The sequence below is a fragment of the Pelophylax lessonae genome (genome assembly GCF_965119305.1).
Source record: "Pelophylax lessonae genome assembly, chromosome: 12".
NCBI lineage: Eukaryota > Metazoa > Chordata > Amphibia > Anura > Ranidae > Pelophylax > Pelophylax lessonae.
In genome coordinates this window covers 3,408,356-3,428,435 of record NC_138779.1, presented here as the reverse complement: position 1 = coordinate 3,428,435, position 20,080 = coordinate 3,408,356, and the positions used below count along the sequence as shown (strand labels likewise).

At 42.7% G+C, this 20,080-nt stretch overlaps 1 pseudogene across 1 annotated transcript in view; it reads left to right on the top strand.

Moving 5' to 3' along the window:
* LOC309568380 (nephrocystin-4-like) overlaps nt 1-20,080 on the top strand; it is a 47,541-nt pseudogene that overhangs the window by 11,609 nt on the left and 15,852 nt on the right. The window contains exon 3 of the transcript in view: nt 7,307-7,443. The product of the transcript in view is annotated as a nephrocystin-4-like (transcript). The remainder of the gene's footprint in view (nt 1-7,306; nt 7,444-20,080) is intronic.

The window sequence follows — 20,080 nt, the reverse complement described above, 5'->3', positions numbered from 1 at the left end:
GTGCAGGCAGCTTCTACACCCCAGAGCAGGGATCTCCAGCTGTTGTGGAACTACACGTCCCATGAGGCATTGTAAAATTCTGACATTCGCAGACATGACAAGGCATGATGGGAATTGTAGTTCCTGAACAACTGGAGGGCCATAGTTTGGTGACACCTGCCCCAGAGGATCTCCATGGTCTACTTGGCTTGTAATGTAATATAACAAAAGTGGAAATTGAAAAGCCACACCAAGGCTAAGAGGTCCAGATACAACTTTATTTTGATAAAAAGTCAAGCGGATAAAAAAGTAGCCAATGCGTTTCAGCGGTCCAAGAGCGCCCCTATTCACCAGGGCTAGAAAAATATAAGGACCTTTCCATATCAATCCTATATCAATAAAATATCCCCTCCTTGGGGTCATATTTTGAAAAACATTGCAGTAGATGACACCATGTTCACCAAGATGGCAACCTGGAGCCCATGACAGGGGACAACCTAATCCTCAACAAGCTCCTGCCAGCCTGAGGAAACCACACAGTGCCCTCTTCAGGTCAGCAAATATATTGCAGCTCCACACCTGCCTACACACAGACTACAATGAAAACCCAACAGAGGTTCTAACCGGCCTCTTCTCTGTCCAAAAGTAAAGGTTAAATCTGAATCTGAGCTTTAAATTACTTTTTTTGCATCAGTTTTACGAAGGTGACGTTCTTCTCCAACACATGAGCAATGCGTATTTCCCAGCTCAGCACGGAAGGCTGCGTGTAGTATTTGGCAGAGGATATGCATTGTTAATCTAGAAGAAGATAATTGTCTATGGAGTTATAGGACATTAGTGCCCATCACATGGTCATCCATCATCCAGGCTTCATTCCAGCTTTACTGCCCTCTCATGGACCGTCATACAAAGTTTCCAAAGTTTAGGTGGAAAACTTCCTCCGTTCCCTGACAGTGTTTAATGAGCTCCTAATGGGCAGCCATTAATTTTCATGGCTATCCTCTGAGTTTTTTAATCTCCGCCGAGTTTATTAAAACCATCAGACGCCGCGTCCTGAAATGTACTTGTGGCCTTTATAAGAGTCGTAATATTCCAACAGAAAAATGAAGATTCTAATTGAGTGCAGAATGGAAATGGAATGTTCGGCTCAATACTTGTTTATTTGTAATATACCGATATCAGAGCGAGGGGAAATTAAAGGTGAATGCTGCCTGCATGATGTTTCTAAGAAGCACGGATTTTATATTAAACCTCTTGCCATCCGCAGAACGCATATGTACGGTGACAAATAGGGCGGGCTTTATTGACCCATCTGCTGCACATGTGCATTCATGGGCGGCGGAGGTAACTATGCTGCAGCACATCGTAGCAAAAAGTGGATGTGTTTTACATTCAGCTGAATATTGGCTGTGACTTAAAGTGATGCAGAGTTCAGAGGTCAGTAGTAGGTGAGGCAGAGTTCAGAGGTCAGTAGTAGGTGAGGCTGAGTTCAGAGGTCAGTAGTAGGTGAGGCTGAGTTCAGAGATCAGTAGTAGGTGAGGCTGAGTTCAGAGGTCAGTAGTAGGTGAGGCAGAGTTCAGAGGTCAGTAGTAGGTGAAGCAGAGTTCAGAGGTCAGTAGTAGGTGAAGCAGAGTTCAGAGGTCAGTAGTAGGTGAAGCAGAGTTCAGAGGTCAGTAGTAGGTGAAGCAGAGTTCAGAGGTCAGTAGTAGGTGAAGCAGAGTTCAGAGGTCAGTAGTAGGTGAAGCAGAGTTCAGAGGTCAGTAGTAGGTGAAGCAGAGTTCAGAGGTCAGTAGTAGGTGAAGCAGAGTTCAGAGGTCAGTAGTAGGTGAAGCAGAGTTCAGAGGTCAGTAGTAAGTGATGTAGAGGTCAGTACTGAGGCAGAGTTCAGGGGTCAGTAGTAAGAGAAGCAGAGTTCAGGGGTCAGTAGTAAGAGAAGCAGAGTTCAGGGGTCAGTAGTAAGTGATGCAGAGTTCAGGGGTCAGTAGTAAGTGATGCAGAGTTCAGGGGTCAGTAGTAAGTGATGTAGAGGTCAGTAGTAAGTGATGCAGAGGTCAGTAGTAAGTGATGCATAGGTCAGTAGTAAGTGATGCAGAGGTCAGTAGTAAGTGATGCAGAGGTCAGTAGTAAGTGATGCAGAGGTCAGTAGTAAGCGAGGCAGAGGTCAGTAGTAAGCGAGGCAGAGGTCAGTAGTAAGCGAGGCAGAGGTCAGTAGTAAGCGAGGCAGAGGTCAGTAGTAAGCGAGGCAGAGGTCAGTAGTAAGCGAGGCAGAGGTCAGTAGTAAGCGAGGCAGAGGTCAGTAGTAAGCGAGGCAGAGGTCAGTAGTAAGCGAGGCAGAGGTCAGTAGTAAGCGAGGCAGAGGTCAGTAGTAAGCGAGGCAGAGGTCAGTAGTAAGCGAGGCAGAGGTCAGTAGTAAGCGAGGCAGAGGTCAGTAGTAAGCGAGGCAGAGGTCAGTAGTAAGCGAGGCAGAGGTCAGTAGTAAGCGAGGCAGAGGTCAGTAGTAAGCGAGGCAGAGGTCAGTAGTAAGTGAGGCAGAGGTCAGTAGTAAGTGAGGCAGAGGTCAGTAGTAAGTGAGGCAGAGGTCAGTAGTAAGTGAGGCAGAGGTCAGTAGTAAGTGAGGCAGAGGTCAGTAGTAAGTGAGGCAGAGGTCAGTAGTAAGTGAGGCAGAGGTCAGAGGTCAGTAGTAAGTGAGGCAGAGGTCAGAGGTCAGTAGTAGGTGAAGCAGAGTTCAGAGGTCAGTAGTAGGTGAAGCAGAGTACAGAGGTCAGTAGTAAGTGATGTAGAGGTCAGTACTGAGGCAGAGTTCAGGGGTCAGTAGTAAGAGAAGCAGAGTTCAGGGGTCAGTAGTAAGAGAAGCAGAGTTCAGGGGTCAGTAGTAAGAGAAGCAGAGTTCAGGGGTCAGTAGTAAGTGATGTAGAGGTCAGTAGTAAGTGATGCAGAGGTCAGTAGTAAGTGATGCATAGGTCAGTAGTAAGTGATGCATAGGTCAGTAGTAAGTGATGCATAGGTCAGTAGTAAGTGATGCAGAGGTCAGTAGTAAGTGATGCAGAGGTCAGTAGTAAGTGATGCAGAGGTCAGTAGTAAGTGATGCAGAGGTCAGTAGTAAGTGATGCAGAGGTCAGTAGTAAGTGAGGCAGAGGTCAGTAGTAAGTGAGGCAGAGGTCAGTAGTAAGTGAGGCAGAGGTCAGTAGTAAGTGAGGCAGAGGTCAGTAGTAAGTGAGGCAGAGGTCAGTAGTAAGTGAGGCAGAGGTCAGTAGTAAGTGAGGCAGAGGTCAGTAGTAAGTGAGGCAGAGGTCAGTAGTAAGTGAGGCAGAGGTCAGTAGTAAGTGAGGCAGAGGTCAGTAGTAAGTGAGGCAGAGGTCAGTAGTAAGTGAGGCAGAGGTCAGTAGTAAGTGAGGCAGAGGTCAGTAGTAAGTGAGGCAGAGGTCAGTAGTAAGTGAGGCAGAGGTCAGTAGTAAGTGAGGCAGAGGTCAGTAGTAAGTGAGGCAGAGGTCAGTGGTCAGTAGTAAGTGATGCAGAGGTCAGTAGTAAGTGATGCAGAGGTCAGTAGTAAGTGATGCAGAGGTCAGTAGTAAGTGATGCAGAGGTCAGTAGTAAGTGATGCAGAGGTCAGTAGTAAGTGATGCAGAGGTCAGTAGTAAGTGAGGCAGAGGTCAGTAGTAAGTGAGGCAGAGGTCAGTAGTAAGTGAGGCAGAGGTCAGAGGTCAGTAGTAAGTGAGGCAGAGGTCAGAGGTCAGTAGTAAGTGATGCAGAGGTCAGTAGTAAGTGATGCAGAGGTCAGTAGTAAGTGATGCAGAGGTCAGTAGTAAGTGATGCAGAGGTCAGTAGTAAGTGATGCAGAGGTCAGTAGTAAGTGATGCAGAGGTCAGGGGTCAGGAGTAAGTGATGCAGAGTTCAGGGGTCAGGAGTAAGTGATGCAGAGTTCAGGGGTCAGGAGTAAGTGATGCAGAGTTCAGGGGTCAGGAGTAAGTGATGCAGAGTTCAGGGGTCAGGAGTAAGTGATGCAGAGTTCAGGGGTCAGGAGTAAGTGATGCAGAGTTCAGGGGTCAGGAGTAAGTGATGCAGAGTTCAGGGGTCAGGAGTAAGTGATGCAGAGTTCAGGGGTCAGGAGTAAGTGATGCAGAGTTCAGGGGTCAGGAGTAAGTGATGCAGAGTTTAGGGGTCATGAGTAAGTGATGCAGAGTTTAGGGGTCATGAGTAAGTGATGCAGAGTTTAGGGGTCATGAGTAAGTGATGCAGAGTTTAGGGGTCATGAGTAAGTGATGCAGAGTTTAGGGGTCATGAGTAAGTGATGCAGAGTTTAGGGGTCATGAGTAAGTGATGCAGAGTTTAGGGGTCATGAGTAAGTGATGCAGAGTTTAGGGGTCATGAGTAAGTGATGCAGAGTTTAGGGGTCATGAGTAAGTGATGCAGAGTTTAGGGGTCATGAGTAAGTGATGCAGAGTTTAGGGGTCATGAGTAAGTGATGCAGAGTTTAGGGGTCATGAGTAAGTGATGCAGAGTTCAGGGGTCAGTAGTAAGTGAGGCAGAGGTCAGGGGTCAGTAGTAAGTGAAGCAGAGTTTAGGGATCAGTAGTAAGTGAGGCAGAGTTCACCCCCAAACCACTAACACCCCGTTCACGTCCAATTACGGACATCCATGACTGACACCCCCCCCCCCCCCAACTACTATGTGTGAGGGAATATTGGGACCCATGTTCAGGGCACACATATTGCACCCATAGAGGATACTCCACTGATTCTCATACATGTAATGTGGGTCCTTCATCACCCAATGCAAGCCTTGCTATAGCTGTGTGGGCGGAGCTTATTATGGAGGAGGAGCTATGGCATCAGAACAACCTTACAGACGTGAAACTCTTTGGTTGTAACTCACACTTAAAATTGTGAACACCGTTTTTTTTTCCTGTTGCCCCCGGCCCAGTTTGGCTATGTGATAATTACTGCCCTGGTAGCGCGGTTCATGTCTATGCGGTTCCTCTGTAAATATAGAGCACAGACATCATTCTGCATTATGATAAATTGCTGGAGCGCTCTCTCTGAAAAGGGATTATTACAAGCTGACATGTATAATTTTGCTCGGCTGTTCATTGTTAAAACAATTTGAATTAGTATGTCTGGCATTCATTCCTAGGGGAGCTGCAATGAAACATTGCAATCTGAAAATATTAAAGCTCTCCTGTAATTTGTTTCTGAAAGTGCTGTGCGCGCCGAATCCACCGCCTCTGATGGAAATGGATTAACGAGCCGGAGAGCGGGCGCAGCCGCTACGCGGGGTTCTATGGCCTGACCACTACTTATCTGCTCTGCTTCCAACCACTCATTAAATCCGACCCGTGCTCAGATAAAGTTATATAAATGTCTTTCCGAGATCCTATTACCGAGGGTTCAAATGCTTTCCTTCCTGGAGAAAATGCTGCTCTGGGCTCCCTACTGACCAGTCATGTGATTTGTGTTGTAGGGGCGGGTCAGAGGTCACATTGGCTGAACTTCCCATTTAGCAGAAAGCATTTTATTTAAATGATTATTTTATAGTATTTTTTAATGATTTTTTTTATAATTATTTTATTTGATGATTATTTTATATAATGATTAATGTATAATATTATTATATAAAATGTTATTTTATTCAGAAAATGCTGGGGAAAATGCTGCTCTGGGCTCCCTACTGACCAGTCATGTGATTTGTGTTGAAGGGGAGGGTCAGAGGTCACATTGGCTGAACTTCCCATTTAGCAGAAAACATTTTATTTAATGCTTTTTTTTATAATATTATTATTTTATAGGATTTTTTCATGATTATTTTATAACATTTTTAGTTAATGATTATTTTATTTAATGATTAATGTATAATATTATTATATAAAATGTTATTTTATTTAGAAATTTATATATAGTAATATTATTATTTTATAGGAATTTTTAATGATTATTTTATAACATTTTTATTTAATGATTATTGTATAATATTATTATATAACATTTTATTATATTTAGAAAATGCTGGAGAAAATGCTGCTCTGGGCTCCCCAAACTGACCAGTCATGTGATTTGTGTTGAAGGGGCGGGTCAGAGGTCACATTGGCTAAACTTCCCATTTGGCAGAAAACATTTTATTTAAATGACAATTTTATACTAATATTAGTTTATAGAATTATTTAATTATTTTTTTATATATTTTTTTTAATTAAAGATTATTTTATTTAATGACTATTGTATAATATTATTATATAACATGTTATTTTATTTAGAAAATGCTGGAGAAAATACTGCTCTGGGTTCCCTACTGACCAGTCATGTGATTTGTGTTGAAGGGGCGGGTCAGAGGTCACATTGGCTGAACTTTCCATTTGGCAGAAAACATTTTATTGAAATTAATATTTTATAATAATATTAGTTTATATCATTATTTTAAGATTATTTTAAAATATTTTTCTTTAATGATTATTTTTTTAATGATTATTGTATAGCATTATTATTTAAATTGTATTTTATTTAACGATTATTAATATAATTAGTTATGTATTATTATAATAAAATTTAAATAATAGTATTATAAAATGTTAATTAAATAAAATCATGAAATAATAATATAACACAATAATCATTAAATAGATCATTAAATGAAAATATAATAAAATAGTATTCCACTGAAATAAACATTAAATAATAATATTGTAAAATAATAATATTAAATAACCATTAAATAATATTCTCATAAAATAATTAAATTACAGTATTTTAAAATAATATTATTATGAAATAATAAATAATAATATTAAACAATAATAATAAAATAAAATAAAAAATTATCATTTAATAATATACATATTTTTTTTATTTGCAAAAATTTAGAAAATACAAAACATAATACAAAATAACAATACATGGCAATACATTTACATAAATAATAGTATATAAAATGGTCATTAAATAAAATAATCATTAAATAACAATATTATATCAAAATCAATAAATAAAAATATAACAAAAAATAATAATCCAGTTAAATAATCATTAAATAATATTTTAAAATAATAATTAAATAATAATATTAAACAATAATAATTAAATTAAATAATCATTTAACAATAATATTTTTTTTATTTGCAAACTTTTAGAAAATACAAGACATAATACAAAATAGCAATACATTTACAACACCAATAATGCAAAAAAAAAAAAAAAAACACGCATAACACCCAAAATAACTCAAATAATAATGTTATAAAAAAAAATAACAATATTATTGAATAATTATTAAATAATTATAATGTAAAAAAAAAAAATAATAATTTAAACAACAACAAAAATTTTTTATGTTTTTAAAGGCCTTTTGAAATTACAATTCCCTCCGGAGACAAGGGCTGCAACAAAAGGATCACCTATACCAATCCCTACCAAGAAGAGATACTCCCTCCATACAAACAGGGTGGACCTACTGCAGTTCAAGGAGAACACCTTCAAGGTAACCGCTGCTTTTTACCTTTTCTTTGCTGATGCTTCATATATATAACTGTGTGTATATATATATATATATATATATATATATATATATATATATATATATATATATATATATATATATATATATATATATATATATATATACACACAGTGCCTTGAATAAGTATTCACACCCCTTGAAATTTCCCACATTTTGTCATGTTACAACCAAAAACGTAAATGTATTTTATTGGGAGCTCCTTCTTCCACATGTTTGCTGTGTCCCCCACATGGCTTCTCACAAACTGCAAACAGGACTTCTTATGGCTTTCTTCCACCAATGGCTTTCTTCTTCTCACTCTTCCATAAAGGGCAGATTTGTGGAGCGCACGACTAATAGTTGTCCTGTGGACAGATTCTTCCACCTGAGCTGTGGATCTCTGCAGCTCCTCCAGAGTTCCCATGGGCCTCTTGGCTGCTTCTCTGATGAATGCTCTCCTTGCCTGGCCGGTCAGTTTAGGTGGATGGCCATGTCTTGGTAGGGGCCCGGCCGGTCAGTTTAGGTGGATGGCCATGTCTTGGTAGGGGCCCGGCCGGTCAGTTTAGGTGGACGGCCATGTCTTGGTAGGGGCCCGGCCGGTCAGTTTAGGTGGATGGCCATGTCTTGGTAGGGGCCCGGCCGGTCAGTTTAGGTGGACGGCCATGTCTTGGTAGGGGCCCGGCCGGTCAGTTTAGGTGGACGGCCATGTCTTGGTAGGGGCTTGGCCAGTCAATTTAGGTGGACGGCCATGTCTTGGTAGGGGCCCGGCCGGTCAGTTTAGGTGGACGGCCATGTCTTGGTAGGGTTGCAGTTGTGCCATACTCTTTCCATTTTCCCATGATGGATTGAACAGCGCTCCGTGAGATGGTCAAAGCTTGGGAGATTTTTTTATAACCTAACCCTGCTTTACACTTCTCCACAACTTTATCCCTGACCTGTCTGGTGTGTTCCTTGGCCTTCATGATGCTGTTTAATCACTAAGGTTCTCTAACAAACCTCTGAGGGCTTCACAGAACAGCTGTATTTATACTGAGATTACATTACACACAGATGGACTCTATTTACTAATTAGGAGACTTCTGAAGGTAATTGGTTCCACTAGATTTTAGTTAGGGGTATCAGAGTAAAGGGGGGGGGGGTGAATACAAATGCAGCCACACTTTTCACAGATTTATTTGTATCATTTATCATTTTCCTTCCACTTCACAATTATGGCCACTTTGTGTCGGTCTATCACATAAAATCCCAATAGAATTTTTGGTTGTAACATGAGAAAATGTGGAAAATGTCAAGGGGTGTGAATGCTTTTTCAAGACACTGCGTGTGTATATATATATATATATATTTGTGTGTGTGTGTGTGTGTGTGTATATATATATATATATTTGTGTGTGTGTGTGTATATATATATATATATATATATATATATATATATATACATATACACACGCAGTGTCTTGAAAAAGCATTCACACCCCTTGACATTTTCCACATTTGATTAAACAAAAAAAAAAATTTATATATATATAATTTTTTATTTTGTTTAACCACTTCTGGACCGGAAGGATTTGCCCCCTTAATGACCAGACCACTTTTTGCGATTCGGCACTGCGTTATTTTAACGGACAATTGCGCGGTCGTGCGGCGCTGTACCCAAATGAAATTGATGTCCTTTTTTCCCACAAACAGAGCTTTCTTTTGGTGGTATTTGATCACCTGTGCGATTTTTACTTTTTGCGCTATAAACAAAAAAAGAGCAACAATTCTGAAAAATGTTTTTTTTAACATTTTAGGCCAATTTGTTTTCTGCTACATATTTTTTTTAAAAAGAAATCCCAATAAGCGTATTTTGATCGGTTTGCACAAAAGTTATCACCTCTACAAACTAGGGGAAAGATTTATGTCATTTTTATTGTGTTTTTTTTTACTAGTAATGGCAGCGATTAGCGATTTATAGCGGGACTGCGACATTGCGGCGGACAGATCGGACCCCTGACTGACATTTTTGACAATTTTGGGGGTACCAGTGACATCACTACAGTAATCAGTGCTATACATATGCACTGTCACTGTAATAATGACACTGGCAGGGAAGGGGTTAACAGTATTGGTGATCAAAGGGTTAAATGTGAGCCTAGGGGAGTGATTCTAACTGTGGGGGGGGGGCGTGGCTTGTGAAATGATCATAGAGACCTGTGTTCCTGTATAGAAGGATCACAGGCGCTCTGTGATCATTCCAGGGGGAAGAACGGTCAGCTGTGTTTACAACATCCGACCGTCCTTCTCTCTCAGCGGGGAGCGATCGTGGGTGTCAGGGGGCAATCGGAGCCGCCTGTCCCGTGCATCGGAGTCCCTGCTGACGAGTGGGGGCAGGAGCGCGCCCCCTAGCTGCAGGCGCACGACCGATGTATACTTAAGGCGGTTTGCGCAGGAGCGGCTGCGCGGCAGGCAGTAGTAAAGTGGTTAATTTAGTTTCTTTTTTTTTTACACTTTTTTTTTTTTTAACTTTATTACTATTACAAAGGGCTAACAAGCCCCTTATGTGATAGCACAGGACAGGGAACAGGTCCTCTTTACGGAGACATCAGGGGTCTATTAGACTCCCAATGTCTCCCTTGTCCTCCAGTGTAGCTAACCAACCACAGGTTGTGCTTGATTAGCTTCCTCCTTGGCTCCAGTAGCTGAGGAATGACAGCCGTGAACCTGGAAGTGATATTATACACATTGCTTCTGGGTTCATTTGTCACAGGGAAGATCTCACTGTGGGAGCCTTTACTGCAGTTCAGACCTCCCCTGGGTGCTGTTGGCAGGTGGGGGAGGGGCAGGCCTTCATACCCCAATAAAAATCCATGCCCCCTTATCTGAATGCCCTTTGCTCAGTGCTGGGACAAGGTGATCTAGAGCCCAGGGTGAATATGCCAAACTGCGCCCCCCAACCCTCCCCCCTCCCCCAAAGGCAATATGAGCATCTAGGCCCCTTTCACACTTGTGTGACTTGTTCTGTGACAGAGCGAGAGCAATAAAAAAAAAAAAAAGAAGAGCTACTCTAAACTGGTAAGCGTTAAAAATGTTTAAAGAATCGCCTATGGAGATTGTTATTGACCATAGTTTGTCGCCATTCCGCCGGTGTGCGCAATATTAAACCGTAACATGTTCGGTATCTATTTACTCGGCGTGACATCATCATTACAACCGTCCGCCGCAGGCAGCCACTCCTGTGCAAACTGACTTAGGTATACGTTGGTCGCGCACAGGGAGCTAGGGGGCGAGCGCACACCACCGCTCGTCAGCGGGGAAGCCGATGCACGGGGCATCGCTCCCCGCTGAGAGAGAAGAACGATCGGATGTTGTAAACACAGCTGATTGTTGTTCTCTCTGAAATGATCACAGAGCTCCTTCTATATAGGATCACATGTCTCTATGATCATTTCACAAGTCCCTCCCCCAGACATTTAGTAAACACTCCCCTAGGCTCACAATTAACCCTCTGATCACCCCTGGTGTTAACCCCTTCCCTGCCAGTGTCATTAGTACAGTGACAGTGCATATTTTTTAGCACTGATTACTGTAGTAATGTCTCTGGTCCCCCCAAAAGTGTCAAAAATGTCAGTTAGGGTTCCGATCTGTCCGCCGCAATGTCGCAGTCCTGCTAAAAATCGCTGATCGCCGCCATTACTAGTAAAAAAAAAAAAACAATAAATATGTCATAAATATTTCCCGTAGTTTGTAGGCATGATAACTTTTGCGCAAACCAATCAAAATACGCTTATTGCGATTTTTTTTTTTTTTTTTTTTTTTTACCAAAAATATGTAGCAGAAAACAAATTGGCCTAAAATGTTAAAAAATTTTGATTTTAAAATTTTTTTGGGGAATTTCATATAGCAGGAAGTTAAAAAATATTGTATTTTTTTTTTCAGAATTGTCGCACTTTTTTTTGTTTATAGCACGAAAAATAAAAATCGCACAGGTGATCAAATACCACCAAAAGAAAGTTCTATTTGTGGGAAAAAAAGGACATTCATTTCATTTGGGTACAGCGTCGCACGACTGCGCAATTGTCAGTTAAAATAACACAGTGCCGAATCGCAAAATATGGCCTGGTCATTAAGGGGGAAAAACCTTCCAGTCCAGAAGTGGTTAAACAAAATAAAAAATTATATATATAATTTTTTTTTTTTTTTTGTTTAATAATATGAGGAAAATGTCAAGGGGTGTGAATGCTTTTTCAAGACACGGGGGGCCGGATTTAAAGAAACTGCAGCTTCAAACATCTATGACGTGTTTCAGTTTCGCCGCGTTCAAATCAATTAACTGGCGCTGCGGCGAATTGGCGAGTAAAACAGCAATAATGAATTCCGCCGTCAGCGGGATTCACTTACGATCGCGGCTTCGCCAATTCGCAAACTTATGTCTTCCTGCTTATAGCAGTTTCACATAGCGATGTGGGCTAGTGGATTAGTGCACACATCACATGTCTGTAATTCATCTCCCTCTGCTGTAGGTTCGAGGCTTACCATCTCCACCTACTTTTTTTATTTTCTTTTTTTGTTTATATTGCTAAAATGGAACGGATTACATCATATATATTGCTAAATAATGTTACACTCAGAAGCGCTTGCAAGCTTACACCATTTTAAGTGTTTTTTTGATCTTGTCTGTGTGTCGAATCGATCTTATGAAGGAAAGTACCAAAGGCAAGTGACCAAACCCCTACCCTACTTCAGGGCAAGATGAAACCTCACAATTTTACCATGGTCTTCTTCCCACATTCCATACAATGTTTAGTTCTTTAGCTATATGTGCTTTTTAGCCTTAACACACTCCATTTTTTCCACCATACAGCTTTATTCTGCACAATAGCTAAGTGCTTTGCAACTTCACTGCAGTTCACAACGTCATGGGTTCAAATCACATCACTACACTTGGGATCTCTTTTCACTCTCATTTTTTTAAACAGTTTTTTTAAACTATCTTGAATTTGGGGGGGGAGGGGGGTGTCCTACCCAAATTTCAAGCACATCAATGGAAACAACACAATTTTGATTTTATGAGTGTGGTCCTAGTTTTATCGAGATGCAATTCTTTACATATTTACCATGGTTCTTACAATTTCTTGACCAATAAACATAGGTGTCTGATATTGGACTCTCTCCATATTTCAACAACACAGGCCCTCATAGTCCAACACTACATTTGCCTCACACCTCAACACAACACTGTCACATCCCTACTCTACATTACAACCCCTCACATCACCAGTACAAGCAGCATGCAAAGTGCAAAACTCCGGCCTTGGCAGCTTAATGGGCCATACACTAACAATTTGTCTAGACTTTTTCCTGTAGACTTAACCAAACCATATAATAGAAGCTCAAACCTCAACACTTTCAATTTGGATGCAATCAGGCAGGCCCTTGCACTACATAGAAAATGTCAATCGGAAGGATAAAGTCTTCTCTAAATCTTACAGTGTGGATGGCCCTTTTGTCTGTAGGCACCCACACAAAACAAAAAAACACATGTTCAATTCTAATGTATTTATTTATTTGAGAATGACAGCAGAAGGAGGGATGCAGCAAAAGAATATTGTCACTCTCCAGTCCGTGTGCCTTTACAGCGCCAGACCACGATCTTTGCTCCATGGCTACGGGATTCTGATGTCTTCCACAACTTCCGGCAGAGTTCAGAATCCATTCTGCACCTCTACCAGCTCATAGGGGACAGGCATGGCAAGGTTGCTGGGCAGCTTCCAAGCCACTTTCGAAGTTCCAGGGTGTTCATGTTGGTCATTGGCCATGTGCCTTACCAAATATCCACTGACCACAAAAGAAAATGAGTGGAGTCCATCAAGGTGGGTTTCTACCACCTACACCCGCAAGCAGTACCACTCCTGGAAAAATAAAACAAAGGATAAGACATTTCATTATGAAAATCACATCTTAATGCCTGTTTGCTTCATTCTGAACTTCATTTAATTTCGACATCACGAGTGAAATAACACATTTTATGCAAACTTACACAAACCAGAAATCATTAATGTAAACATTTGAATACACACCTGTGACGCCAGACAGCCCATCACCACAGGCTTCCCATGGTACGTGCCATGATTCCAAGATGTTGATGTTCTGGAAAATTACAACACCATAAGATACCAAGCAGCCGTTCATGTTATCAATAACTACACAGGTGGCATAGACACAAATAAACACCTGCCAGCTCTTCTCAGCCCTTTACACTATTCACAATACCAACATGTTTATGGTTAGAGGTGCATGTTTTTGCTCAAGTAACACAATTTTACCAATGTTGACTACACTTTATCTACAATGGCAAGTGTCATTGGCAGATGATAATCACCCTCTGTCTCCCTGTGAGTGGCACCTCTGCTAACTAGCTAATTAATACACATGCCCTATCTTGACCGGTTACAGTACTTACATGTAAAGTGGCTAGCAACCAGGGTATTCCGGGTGGCCATACCGGCAGCGGTGCTCCGCCGCCTGGGGGCCGCCGGCTGACGGACCTCTGGCTCCCTCTCCTCCGTCAGCTCCCAAGAATCATCCCGGGCAACGCACATGTTGTGCAACACGCAGCACGCCAGGATGATCTTGGAAGCCTTTGTAGGAGAGTACAGGAGTTCACCCCCAGGCCGGGCCAAGCAGAGAAACCGGGACTTGAGAAGACCTATGGTCAACTCAATGATACTCCGGCTTCTCCGCAAGGCCCTGTTGTAATTCCTCTCTGCTGGGCCCTGGGGGTACCTGATTGGAGCCATCAGCCACGTCAGCTGCGGGTAACCAGCATCCCCTGAAAAATAAGAAAAATATACATTAGTTATTCATATCATGTGACTTTAGATGACTCCTCAAAATGGGAGACAATTAGGCATTTTACTAAACAACCTGCTCGTCTGTTTGCAAAAAATCATATGAAACATCTCAACTCTGTCTAACTGCCTAAATCACTAATACAAATGGGAAAAAGGACACACAAAGTGGTGGGTTTCTCTTGCAAGTTACAACTTGGCCCCTATTCTGTTCCTATTACATTAGCCTAGGTCTTACTTCTGGAATATATCTGCAACTAGAGTGAGGAAACCAATATTGACTCACTTATGCAAAGTACTTTGGGGATATGGCAATACCATTGGAATCATTTGTAGGTTTTCTTTGGGTGGCTAGAGGACACCATTTACACATTGGTTAACCACCTTCATTGGACTCAAAGACAACTTTGCAAATCTTTCTTTTGTGAGCTGCTAAGCTGCTGATCTGGTTGTGTGTGAACAGCCTGACAACTAATAACACATCCATTTTAGGTAGGCTTTGCTTAAATCAGGGTGTACACCGATGTAGCTTATTCCTATGTCTATGTAATCTTACAGTTTATGTTGTTAAGACAAAATACTTTACCAATAAGCCACCCTTCGGGCATTTGTCCACTTTCAAACACCTCGTACAGAGTACTTGTTCTTAACATACTGGAATCATGGCACGACCCTGGGTGACCAGTGTTGACACTCATGATGCGCTGTTTGGCGTCACACACTAATTGGACGTTCACAGAGTGGTACTGCTTGCGGTTCCGGTATTCACTTTCGTGGCTCCTTGGGGGCCTAATGGCTATGTGGGTGCCATCGATTGCCCCTAGGATTTGCGGCATGTGTGCCCGCCGGTAGAAACCCAACTTGACTTCATTCCACTCATTTTCATTCTGTGGCCAGTGGATAAAATTGGGCACTATATCCACTATGGCATTAATGACCAACATGAACACCCTTGAAACTGTGGGCTGGCTAATGCCCATGATACTTCCCGAAGTGGCTTGGAAGCTGCCACGCCCTAAAATATACAAAGTGGCCAGCAATCTGGCCATGCCGGGCACCGCATGGCCGCGCTGTGTGTCCGGGTCAATTTTCTCTGCTATGAGCTGGTAGAGGTGTAGAATAGTTCCTCGCTCGAGCCGGAACTTCCTCCTGACATCAGAATCCCGCAGCTTGTCCAAATAGATCCTTGGAGCAAAAATGCGTGGCTGGCGAGGTAAGGGCACACGGACTGGAGGTGCTGCTGCTGAAGGTGCTGCTGCTGCTGCTGCTGCAGCTTCCCCACCTTCTGCTGCCTCCTGTGCCAGGGCCTCCTCAAACAAGGCACCAATAAATGCCAGCATTGCACCATCTAATGCGTCTGGGATATCGTCCTCCATTTTGAACGCGCAAATTCGCGAATGCGCAGATATATATAGAAACGGCCGCTAATTATCACACCTGTGAGCCAGCTATAAAAGGAGCACATGGCCAATATGGCTGCTGGATGTTATAGATCGATGTTTCTTATGTGCTAGCAAGACCCTGTGACCCACAACCTACATTATCTGGAGGTAAGACAATTGTATCTCTCTCTCCCAAAAAAAAGGAAGGAGACAATTTGTACTTATCTTGGGTGTGCTTAAGTTGTCTATGGTGAATCCCCTCCAACCCACAATAGCTTGGGAACCCCTCAAGTGTCTTTTAATCATTGGCAGTTGGCCCCATGTGCATGTGGTTTGGACATGTGTTTTCTCATGTTTGTTAAAGGTGTGCAGTCTAGATTTGGCATCTAAACCTGCCCCCTTACCTTCCCAGCTTCCAAAGACACCATTTTTGCTTTCCTGATAACTGTAATTTATTATGTGCACGTATGTAGGTCATGCGATTTCTCATGTATGTTTAATGTTTGCAGCCTCCTTTTGCCTATAAAGGATTACACCACCACCACCACCACCACCACCACCACCACTGTGTTTGTGACATTAGGTAAGTGTTTGGAGGGCCTCGTGTGATTTGTACCCCTATGCGTTTTCTTATGTGTTTTTTTTTTACATTTCTTTGCAGCCTCTTCTGCTCTTTAACACCACCACCACCACCACCACCACCACTGTGTTTGTGCCATTAGGTAAGTGTTTGGAGGGCCTCGTGTGATTTGTACCCCTATGAGTTTTCTTATGTGTATTTTTTGTACATTTCTTTGCAGCCTCTTCTGCTCTTTGCCACCACCACCACCACCACCACCACCACCACTGTGTTTGTGCCATTAGGTAAGTGTTTGGAGGGCCTCGTGTGATTTGTACCCCTATGAGTTTTCTTATGTGTTTTTTTTTTACATTTCTTTGCAGCCTCTTCTGCTCTTTGCCACCACCACCACCACCACCACCACTACTGTGTTTGTGCCATTAGGTAAGTGTTTGGAGGGCCTCGTGTGATTTGTACCCCTATGAGTTTTCTTATGTGTTTTTTTTTTACATTTCTTTGCAGCCTCTTCTGCTCTTTGCCACCACCACCACCACCACCACCACTACTGTGTTTGTGCCATTAGGTAAGTGTTTGGAGGGCCTCGTGTGATTTGTACCCCTATGCGTTTTCTTATGTGTTTTTTTTTTACATTTCTTTGCAGCCTCTTCTGCTCTTTGCCACCACCACCACCACCACCACCACTGTGTTTGTGCCATTAGGTAAGTGTTTGGAGGGCCTCGTGTGATTTGTACCCCTATGAGTTTTCTTATGTGTTTTTTTTTTACATTTCTTTGCAGCCTCTTCTGCTCTTTGCCACCACCACCACCACCACCACCACCACCACCACCACCACCACCACCACCACCACCACTGTGTTTGTGCCATTAGGTAAGTGTTTGGAGGGCCTCGTGTGATTTGTACCCCTATGCGTTTTCTTATGTGTTTTTTTTGTACATTTCTTTGCAACCTCTTCTGCTTTTTTTGCCACCACCACCACCACCACCGTGTTTGTGCCATTAGGTAAGTGTTTGGAGGGCCTCGTGTGATTTGTACCCATATGCGTTTTCTTATGTGTTTTTTTTTTTTCCTTTTCTTTGCAGCCTCTTCTGCTCTTTGCCCACTACTACCACCACCACCACGACCAAGTCTGTTTGTGCCATTAGGTAAGTGTGTTCTGTAACTGTTCACTAATTATACTGTATATGAAGAGCAATCTGCAAATCCTGTTTTTTCTGTTTTCTCTTTTGTCATTTCAGATTTAGGAGTTTGGGGCTCTTTGCTGCTGCTGGACAGCCAGATTCTCTGCCCACCTCGTGCTCCCATGGCCCCACCCACTGGAAGGATGAGAAGGGCCAGGGGGGCCAGGGGGGCCAGGGGGGCCAGGGGGGGCAGGGGGGGCAGGGTGGGCAGATCGTCTGGCTCTGGTGTGAGGGAGGCTCCAGCTGTATCCATGAGGGAGTCCACCATCCCCATCCCGGAGGAGGAAGCCGGGGGAGGTGTTAACACACCAAGTGGACAAGCTGGCTCTTCTGACAGTAGTCCTGGAGCGGGTCCGTCCACCAGAGTCAGCTTGTCCACATTAACCCGGCTTCCCCGTTTCACCCACAATCAGTGCTGTGCCCTGGTCCACGCCTATATGGCCAGATATCAGGCGATACATGGGACCAGGGCCGCGTCTTACTCAGTAACAGAGAAGAACAGATTGTGGGATGAAATCCGGGATGCTGTAAATGCACTGGGTGAAGCACCTCGCCACCGTGACAGTGTGCGGAAGAAGGTCAACGACATCTGTGGGTCCGTTCGGAAGAAGCTAATTGCATGGGCTGCGGAGGGTCTTTATGACCGTCAAGGTCGGCTGGATGAACGTGCACGAAGTTCTCTCTGGGATTATCAATTACCTTTCTTGAACATCATAGGACCCGATACCATCTTTCCCAGAGAGGACTTAGATTCGGATGCTTTGCACCGAGGTAGGATATTATCTTGGATGTCAATTGTGTGAGTTGTTTGGAAAAGATTAACTACTATCCTATGTGTGACATTAAGAGAATGTGATACTTGCCCTTCCAATTGTCCTTTTTTTGTTTTCCCCAACCTGCAATTTGTTCATCTGTAGCACGGATCTCAGCCCCTCCACAGCCCATGCAGCTTGGCGAACCAGACGGACTCACAGGTGTTGACATCAGTGCTGACCCTCCTCCTGGTAGGTCCAATATCATACTGTGCCAAACAATGTAGATGTTTTTTTTTGGCCAAGATAGCTCATATTGCTATGTCCTTTACAGAAGATCCGCAGCAGGGAACACACCCAGTGCAGCTAGGCCTGGAGGAAGGTGTTGGTATGTCTAGTCAAATAATGTTTTTTTGAATCTTATTAACCCCATTAACACACATGTTTTTTCTTAGGAAAGAGTGTTGCCTTTTAGATGTTTACCCTGCAAAACACAGTTGACAGCATTAATGGGTGCCGTCATTAGTAGGCAGACCAAGCCTTCTTAACCTTTGGGAGGGTTTAGCAAGTGTCCTATGAGCCCAGGAAAGCACTTTTGAATGTTTGGCCTCAATGCTTCATTCATGAAGCTAGGAGGGCAATCTGGCCATAATCATTACTGACTAAGGTTATGTACTAAACATGTTTTTTTTTTTTTTTTTTAAAAGAACATCAGGCCCCTCTTGACGTTGCAGCTGGAGTTGGATCAGGAGCTGGCGACGATTCTGCATCCAGTGCTGTGGTATGTGATATAAGGGAACAAGGTGCACATGTAACATTTCAATGGTAGCATTGATTTTGGACTAGATGTGGCTTACATTGTGTGTGTTAAATTAGTGCTATGACATTCTGACGATGCACCAGCACAACAAGAGTTCTATCTTGAACATCAGGGAATTATGTTATAATTTGGTGTGCCACTAATGTTCCAAAAACATCCAGGATCTTTAAAGTCCGGCCCGTCTTTGATTTTCCAGGTCCAAATTCATGGGTATCGTTTGGTTGGGTTGTCCTCTAGCCGATTGATGGCAAGATTTTAGACAACATACGTAGATGTATAAAGTCATTGGTGTAGTAACAGATTTACCAAAAGCATAAACAACCTACCACACCAGGGTTAATTGGGAACACCTTCATGTTGAATCTTTTTTGCCTTTGTCATATTAGTCCTACCAATATAATATGTACCCATTATCAGAAGTGTTGCTAGCTTGGATAATCTTACAATGAACAAGTACTCATTAGAAGCACATCAAACTTTTCAACGTTCTGCTTGGGGTGTTAAGTTGTCAAACTAATCTGAAATATTTAGTCATGATGTTTGATAATGATTTGGTCTATTTCTTCTGCTTTCAGGTAGCCTTAGATGCAGAGGGATTGTCACCTACCCAACTTCGTCCATCTATGCTGGATGTAGCCGAGAGGCTGCTTGATGAGTATCAGGTCCAAAATGAGTTAAGGAGGCGTACTCAGCAATCTACTGAGGCAGTACGTCTGCTCGGGCTCATACAGGAATCTGTAGCAACAATGGTACAGGTTCACCAGGATATGTTACAGGTTCAACAGGATATGCGTAACAGCTTGGTAAGTTTAGCAGACCAGCATCAACGGGATCGGCAAAGTGTTGACACTCAGGTGCTGGCCACACGCCAATGCCTGTTTGGATCTGAAGATGCCCCATTGGCAGAGCCCTCCCAAACATCTCACTCACCTGCCACTGCAGGTTGTGGTAGTGGGAGGGTAATGCCAGTGTTGGCCACTTGTCAGGCAGCTGGGGATGGGACAATTCCTCCTGTAGCCACTCCTAGCACTTCACACTCCGTTCGGACTCCCACACCCCTCAATGAGCAATCCTCCT